Source organism: Humulus lupulus, chromosome 4 (genome assembly GCF_963169125.1).
Source record: "Humulus lupulus chromosome 4, drHumLupu1.1, whole genome shotgun sequence".
NCBI classification, from domain to species: domain Eukaryota; kingdom Viridiplantae; phylum Streptophyta; class Magnoliopsida; order Rosales; family Cannabaceae; genus Humulus; species Humulus lupulus.
Genome location: NC_084796.1, coordinates 169767575 through 169776630, shown reverse-complemented (window position 1 = coordinate 169776630; position 9056 = coordinate 169767575).

The window sequence follows — 9056 nt, the reverse complement described above, 5'->3', positions numbered from 1 at the left end:
CTTTAAATCAACCAACACTGGTGCCCCTACTGTTACACTATACAAAGCATCTCTTTCCCCAGAGAAACGTGTTGTTTCACCCATCTAGTCTCCTTTATCAGATCTCACAGCTTACCCACACACCAGTGAACGTCTGTTGTGACCTTCAGGGGCAGATGGAGGGTTCCAATTCCCTATCTATCATCTGCAACCCCTACTCTATCATTACCAAGTCCATTTAACCATTATGAGCACAAACAATCTAAATTCATCCGCCATCACTGACTAAACCCCACAGCCCTGATGTTCATATCCAGAATCATCCCACAGGTAGGTCCAAGCAACCATAATAACCATACACACATAAAGCATAACAAACATCAATCTACATTACTATGCATTAGTTAACAAGTTCATTGCTACTAAATGTAATCATATTCATCACGCTTTCCATGTACCAATAAACAGATAAAGCATATAAGTTCAATTTAACCAATTAACCACATGTAATCAATATACAAACCGTTATACAAATATTCGTCCACATGCAATAGCAATGCTAATCAGCATGCCTCGATATCATCACACAGCAGTCAAGGGCCAGGCCCTATCAGAATCTCATGCTCCCTATTGCTCATACAAATTAATGCATTCATATCCCATTCAATCACTTAAGCATATAATCTCATATTCTGTTACAAAACCCTGAATCGAGCTTGTCTTTAGCGGCAAGTGTACATGTCCAGCCAGTCTACAGGAACCCTTAAACCTAGACCGCTCTGATACCAAGTTGTAATGCCTTCGATAACCAAGATCGTTACACTGTGTGTTTAAAATAGTGCAGGACTTGCTAATCAAGTCTTTCAAACGAAAATGTGATCCTATAGTCATAAACAGGTTAAGTTTAAAAGATTTTGGTCATAAACACATAATTTTCATTAAAATAATTGTTTAGTACATAGGATCCCAAAAGACGGTTAAAAAGACATTTACAAAAAATCCAAACGTTATAAATAAACACGGCCACTCTAATGGAACAATATACATTTTAGGTTTCCGTCCCTGTACAAACCCTGCACCGTGACGGCTGAGCAACTGACAATGTACACCTCGCCCTCAGAGCTCTACAACTCATGGTTGTACCATCAAACCCTTCTCTATACCTGCACCACGTAACACCCGTCAGCCGAGGCCCAACAACGAAACTATAAAACATAGCATAATCAAAAAAATAGTAATCAAATAACTCACAAATCATTAATCAAATACTCAACAGACTGTATAGTTCACATAATCAGTAATATCAGTCAACAAACCAATAATTAACCATCCAGACAATGAGCATGCCACAATCATCATATTAACATCAATAAACATTTCACACAATATCTAGGGTCAGCGCCCTTAGGCCGCACCCTCTGTTTAATTCACTGTCGTCAGCTTACTTAGGCCGAGCCCAGTGTTCAACCCACTGACTCTGGCTCGCTTAGGTCAAGCTCAATGATTATTTGATTAACCTCAGCTACCAGTGGTCGAGCCACGTCCTGTGCACAAATATTGATTCCGGCACTCTTAGGTCGTTTATCACATGTCCCCATGGCATAATACCATCTTATGACATCACATACAAGTATAGGGAACTCTTAGTCCCAACATAACCACATAACCGGGTGCAGTTTTCTTACCTTTAATTTCGAGGGTGTTGACCCTTGATTTGGCCAACGACACGGAGTCAAACGTACGACAAAAGATAAAACGACAATTAAGAATTTAATCTAATGGAAAAGAAGAAAACACCAAGGATTTATGGTGGTTCAGCCCCAAAGAATGGTAATGACCTACGTCCACTTAGTGCTATTATTAATATTGAATCTCAAAGCCGTGATCAAATAACTAGGGTTCTTGAGTTTCACAAACCTTGAGGGAATTATAATAAGACGATGAATAATCACACTATAGCTCTCTTTCTCTCAATACCTAGCAAAAAGATTCAGAGATCAAAAAGTCCCCTCCTTGAGCTATTTCATGCATATTTATAGGCTCAAGGAGGGTTACATGGGCCAACGGGCCTTAACTTTCCTTAATAACCGCGTATCAAGGTAATAAAGAGGAAATATTCAATGCAATTACTATAGGATTACAATCTTAGAAGTAAATAAATCAAATTATACAACCAGCTTGGTCGCATCTAACAGTTAAGCTTGACGAAGTGATGTGCCTCTGGTTGATAGTCGAATAGCACTTCTGCCACGTGTAGATCACGTGTGAAAAATCCTTGCCACGTCATTAGCAGCCATTTTTTGGGTAAAGAGAGGGTTTTAGTTACCATGAATGGTCCTCGAGCACGATCCCGCTCCGAGCCATGGCGTAAACCTAGCCACAACCGTAAAATAGAACCATCATTAAATATTAATTCCATAACCTAACTTTGGGACCTATCTCAAGCCCTTGGGAAGCCAAATTCTGCCAAACGGGGTGGTGGAATCGACCCCCGAGCCCCCAAGCAAAAACCCTAAGAAAGATACCCCAAAACCCACTTCTGGAGGCAGGGTATCTGATCCCCCGCCCCCTCAACTATAAGGGCCATGTCCACGGCCTGGGCATAAATAGTTGTCTCTGGATCCAAAGTAATCTTCACATCACGGGCGATCATAACATTCAATCCCCGTAAAAATCTATCTGTTCTTGCCGCATCAGTCGGCACTAAATCCAGCGCAAACTTCGCCAACCGGTCAAATCTCATAGCATACTCAGTAACTATCAACCGGTTCTGAGTCAGGTTGATGAACTCATCAACCTTTGCAGCTTGGACTGCAACACTATAATATTTCTCATCGAAGATGTTTCTGAACTCTTCCCAATTCATAACTGCCACATTCCTCCTCTGAGTCACTACATCCTACCAGATGCGGGCATCTTCCCTGAACATGTTGCGAGCACAAGCTACCCTCTCGTTCCCTTCAACCCTCATAAAATCCAGGATGGAGGAAATCATATTGATCCACTGCTCTGCCCACAATAGGCCTGGTCCACCCTCGAAGGTGAGGGGACGCTTCTTCCTGAACCTCTCATACAAAGGTTACCACCTGTTCTCCATAACAGGCTAAACTGGCACTGGCGCCACGACCTGCTGAACTAACAACCCAGTGGCCTGAGGAGCGGTCTGCTGCCTCAACTGTCGAAGTTCTTCCTCTGTTCATTGCAGTCTCGCTTCCATTGGCAAACATCTGTAGGCAATTCTGTGGGGCAGGTGGAGGGTCCTGACCCTGGTTGTCATCCTCGGCCCTACTGCCACAGAGTCTCGATGACTGTCGAGGCATCTCAACAATATGCCTGCAATCAACGACACCGCTCATCAGGCATGATAACAACATCCAAAACCACCTCCCCAATCACAACAGCCAACCACAAACAACGGTCCACATCACATACGGATAGCATATAACACTCAACGATCCATGCCCTGGCATCATGCATATGTTAACTCATTTATCATACTCTACATAAAATAAGCAGGAAAACAGGGCAGCTAAGCACATATTCAAGCATACAAGTCAATCATTACCAACCAACCCTGAGTCGAGCTTGTCACTGGCAGCGAGCGTACATGTTCGGTCAATCTCCAGGAACCATAAACCTTAGCTCGCTCTGATACCAAGTAGTAATTCCCCACTGCCTTAGAGTCGTTACTAAGTGAGTTTAAAACATGCAGTTTACTGGCTAATTGAGGTTTTAAGACCAAAGTGTAGCTAAACCATAAACAAAGTCACATAATTCGAAAATATATCCATTCATTGAAAACTATAAAGTGTTTAACATTTGGGATCTCCAAAATACTGTTTAGAAATATTTACAACTCAAAAATATATCTACAGTCGGCTAAACGACATAATTTATATTTAATACAAACATCTCCCAAAAATACCCCTGGTCGTGGCAGCCAGGCAGGCCAAACATGTACGCGTCGCTTCACGCTCTCCGTAATCATGGTTGGTCGACTTTCCCCTTGCCCTTACCTGCACCATAGAGCACCCGTGAGCCGAAGCCAAGCAAGAAAAGTCCACACAAGAAAATAACATATGCATATCCATCATTAAACACATAATAAATATGCCAACAGGCTAAACACATACGGCCATGCCATCTCAGGCGCTTTACCAGGCTCTGGGTTCGCGGTCTACACCGTGAGGATATCCCAGGTATCCTATAGGGTCTCACCCTGGCAACTCGCACTCCACGTGCTTAAAGCTGCTCCCAGCCCCTTGCCGAATTCATCCTTGCCATTCTCGACCTTTGTCGTTCCTAGCCCTCGCCGTTCCTGGCCCTCGCCGTTCTCAGCCTTCGCCATTCCCGCCTCTTGCCGTTTATTCACATATATGCACACATAGCATAACTAAAGAAATACTTAAACACGTATAAACATAATCAATGGGGCTACGCCCTGCAACACAATCATATAAGGTCGTGCCCTACAACACAAGCTACAGGGCCTTGCTCTGCTCTACGGGTACAACAGTTTTCTTACATGTGTCCTAAGCTTTCCAAGCACCGATGTCCTGAGCACAGTCCCCTAGTCCGAGCCACGCTGAAACCCTAGTCACAATGCACAAACCATATCCATCCATCAAGTTCTAATCCATTAAATAACTTTAGGTCATAATTGTAGTCTCTGGGACCTTGAATTCTATCAATCTGGGTGATAAAATCCATCCTAAGTCTTAACTTTTGGATTCCCAAGCCTAAAACCTCCTTGGAGTCTAAAAACACACTAAGTGTCGCGGCCCCATGAACCCATACCGCAGCCTGCCTCAACCAAAAACCAATCCCCCAAAAGCACCCCCTGCGCGTCACGGCCCAATCTAGGGTGTGTCGTGGCCTACCCTTCTCCCTGGCCTCTACCTTTTTCTAGAGGGTCGCGGCTCAGAAATAAAAATTTCACGGCCCGACCTTTCGAACCCAGAAAAATCCTCCATTTTTACCTCCAAATCCAAGCCACTTTACCCCCAAAATCAACCCAACCATTTAAGTCAATCATCACATAAGCTCTACTACAATCTCAGCAGCAAAACCTAATAAGAATTAATCTCAAACCTCATCTAAAACTCAAGAATGATTCTTCACCTAGCTCACATGCAAAACCATGAAATACCAGCATAAAACTCAACAAAACTCAGACAATTAAGTGCTAGAATCCTTACCTTAATCTGATAACTTGGCCCAGAGCTAATCCTCAATCACAGCCAGCTTCAATTCCAAGCTTGATCTTCAAAGTTCCCCCCTTGGTATGGTTTAGAGAAAGAAAGAGAAAAGAGGATGCTTGGGTCGGTTTCCCTTAGTTTCTGAACACTTCATTTTTTTTATTTTTTTCTTAACTTAAGTCTCTAAGGTTACCTCAAAGGCTCGGGGTACCAAAAACATCCCCGAGGGCAAAATGGTAAATTTCCCCATATTCCCTCCTAAACGTTCTAACTTCAAATATATTTCCAAATATTTATTTTCATAACCCGATAACCCAATAATTCCCGAACACGTTATAATATTCCCAAAATACCCCTAAGCTTCTCACAAGCCGAGTATTTGACCCCGTTGTGACTTTCTAGCTAAACTGCTCCCTAGGACTGTCTCACATCGTGCATCATAGATATATCACAAATATATCACAATAATTACATTTATGCCCTCAACGGGCCAAAATTACAAACATGCCCCTAATAACCAGATGGGGCCCACATGCATATTTAATTCACCTAAACATGCATCTTTAATCACATACTCATCAAAATTCACATATTATAATAGTAAATCAGTTATTGCCCTCCAGGCACGCTAATCAAGGCCCTAAGCCTTAATAGCAAATTTGGTACGCTACAACTATCCCTTTCTTATAGAAATTTCGTCCTCGAAATTACCTGAATAACTCGGGATACCGCTCCCGCATCTCTGATTCAATTTCCCACGTCGCCTCCTCAACCTTGTTATTCCTCCACAACACTTTCAACAAGGTGATGGTCTTGCTCCGCAAAAATTTATCCTTCCGATTGAGAATCTGAACCGGCTTCTCCTCATAGGACAATTCCTGGTCTAGCTCCATGTTCTCATAACTCAATACATGCGTCAAATCTGATACATACTTTTGGAGCATGGACACGTGAAAAACATCATGAACCCCTGATAAAGCTAGAGGCGTCGCCAACCTGTAAGCTACCTCTCCAACCCGTTCTAGAATCTCAAAGGGGCCAACAAACCTAGGGCTCAGCTTGCCCAAAACACCAAACCATTTCACTCCCCTCAAAGGTGAAACCCTCAGAAACACAGGGACACCAACCTGAAACTCTACACTGCTACGTTTCAAATCCGAGTAACTCTTCTGGCGACTCTGGGAGGCGAGCATTCGAGGTCTAATCTTTTCAATCGCCTCATTGGTCCTCTAAACCATCTCAGGACCTAGGTATCTCCTCTCACTTGTCTCATCCCAATGGATAGGTGATCTGCACTTCCTCCCATATAGCATCTCATACGGAGCCACTCCGATAGTCGTCTGATAACTGTTATTGTACAAGAACTCAATGAAAGGGATATACTTACTCCAAGATCCCCAAAAATCTAGCACACAGGCTCGTAACATGTCTTCCAGTATCTGAATCATCCTCTTAGACTGTCCATCTGTCTTAGGATGATAAGCAGTACTAAACCGCAACTGTGTGCCCACAGCCTTCTGCAGACTGTCCCAAAACATGGAGGTGAAGGTGGGGTCCCTGTCGAATACTATCGACCTCGGAGCCCCATGAAGTCGAACAATTTCCTTCACATATAACTCGGCATATGGCTCCATAGTAAAAGTTGTCCTGATAGGTAAAAAGTGGCCAGACTTGGTATACCTATCCACAATCACCCACACCGAGTCATGATGTCCCACGGTCTTCGGAAAACCAACCATGAAGTCCATGGTGATATCTTCCCACTTCCACTCTGGAATCCCTAGAGGCTGCAGTAACCCCGCTGGCCTTTGATGTTCAGCCTTTACCTGCTGACAAGTTAAACACTTGGCCACATAATCCACCACGTCCCTCTTCATTCCCGACCACCAATACAAGGCTCTCAAATCTTGGTACATCTTCATCGTACCTGGATGTAAAGAATAGGGAGTGGTATGAGATTCATCCAAGATCTCTTGCCGGATATCAGAATCCATCGGAACACAGATCTGACCCTTGTACTTCAGTAACCCCATCTCCGAGATAGAAAAGTCCTTAGCCGCTCTGACTAAGACATTCTCTCTGTGCCATCTCAACTGGGAATATTTCCCCTGTGCCTCCTTGATCCTCTCAAGGAGTGTAGACTGAAGAGTGATGTTGGCTAACCGACCAACCACCAACTCTATACCTGCTCTAGTCATCTCCTCAGCTAGCTTATCCGATATCTGCTTCGAACTGAACAACTGTCTTGGGCCCTTCCGACTCAACGCATCAGCCACCACATTAGCCTTCCCATGAAGGTAATAGATATCACAATCATAATCCTTTACCAACTCCAACCACCGTCTTTGACGCATATTCAGGTCCTTCTGAGTAAAGAAGTACTTCAAACTCTTATGGTCGGTGTATGTCTCGCACTTCTCACCATACAGATAATGTCTCCAAACCTTAAGTACAAATACCTCCGCTGCCAACTCCAAATCATGTGTGGGATATCTCTGCTCATACTCCTTTAACTATCTTGATGCATAGGCTATCACCTTTCCAGCTTGCATCAACATACACCCTAAACCTTGTCTGGAAGCGTCACAATAAACCATGAATTTCTCATTGTCTGTTGGCAGACTTAATACTGGCGTGGTGATCAGTCGCCGCTTCAGTTCCTTGAAACTGTTCTCACACATGTCCGTCCAAACATACTTAGTCTTCTTCCTCATCAATTCAGTCAATTATGTAGCTATCCTGGAGAACCCCTCAACAAACTACGCGATCATACCCTGCCAATCCCAGAAAACTCCTAACTTTAGGAACATGGCTCGCTCTAGGCCAATCTCTCACTGCCTCAATCTTGCTTGGGTCAACCAGAATCCCCCCCCCCCCCCCCCCTTACTGACAATATGGCCCAGAATTGTGACTTGCAGTAGCCAAAACTCGCTCTTGCTGAACTTAGCATATAACCTATGCTCCCTCAACCGCTGCAATACCAAACATAGATGCACCTCATGCTCTGTCTCTGACTAAGAGTACACCAGAATGTCGTCGATAAACACAATCACGAACTTGTCAAAATTTTCCTTGAAAACCCTATTCATCATGTCCATAAAAGCTGCTGGGGCATTGGTTAATCCAATGGACATTACCAGGAATTCATAATTTCCATATCTTGTGTGGAAAGCGGTCTTTGGTATGTCCTCTTCTTTGATCCTTAATTGATGGTAACCTGACCGGAGATCAATCTTTGAAAACACTGTCTTTCCCTGTTGCCCCTTTCCGTATTCGGCTTTGTCGTTCTCAACCTTTGTCATTCCTGGCCCTTGCTATTCCCGGCCCTCGCCGTTCTCGGCCTTCGCCGTTCCCGGCTCTTGCCGTTTATTCACATATATGCACACATAGCATAACTAAACAAATACTTAAACACATATAAACATAATCAATGGGGCTACACCCTGCAACACAATCATATAGGGTCCTGCCCTACAACACAAGCTATAGGGCCTTGCCCTGCTCTACGGGTACAACAGTTTTCTTACCTATTTCCCGAGCTTTCCAAGCAGCGATGTCCCGAGCACAGTCCCCTAGTCTGAGCCTCGCTGAAACCCCAGTCACAACGCACCAACAATATCCATCCATCAAGTTCTAATCCATTAAATTACTTTGGGTCATAATTCTAGTCTCCGAGACATTGAAATCTATCAATCGTGGTGATAAAATCCATCCCGAGCCTTAACTTTTGGATTCCCGAGCCTAAAACCTCCTTGGAGTACAAAAACACACTAAGTGTCGTGGCCCGCCTCAACCAGAAACCAATCCCCCAAAAACACCCCATGTGCGTCGCGGCCCACCCTTCTCCCTGGCCTCTAACTTGTTCTAGAAGGTCGCAGC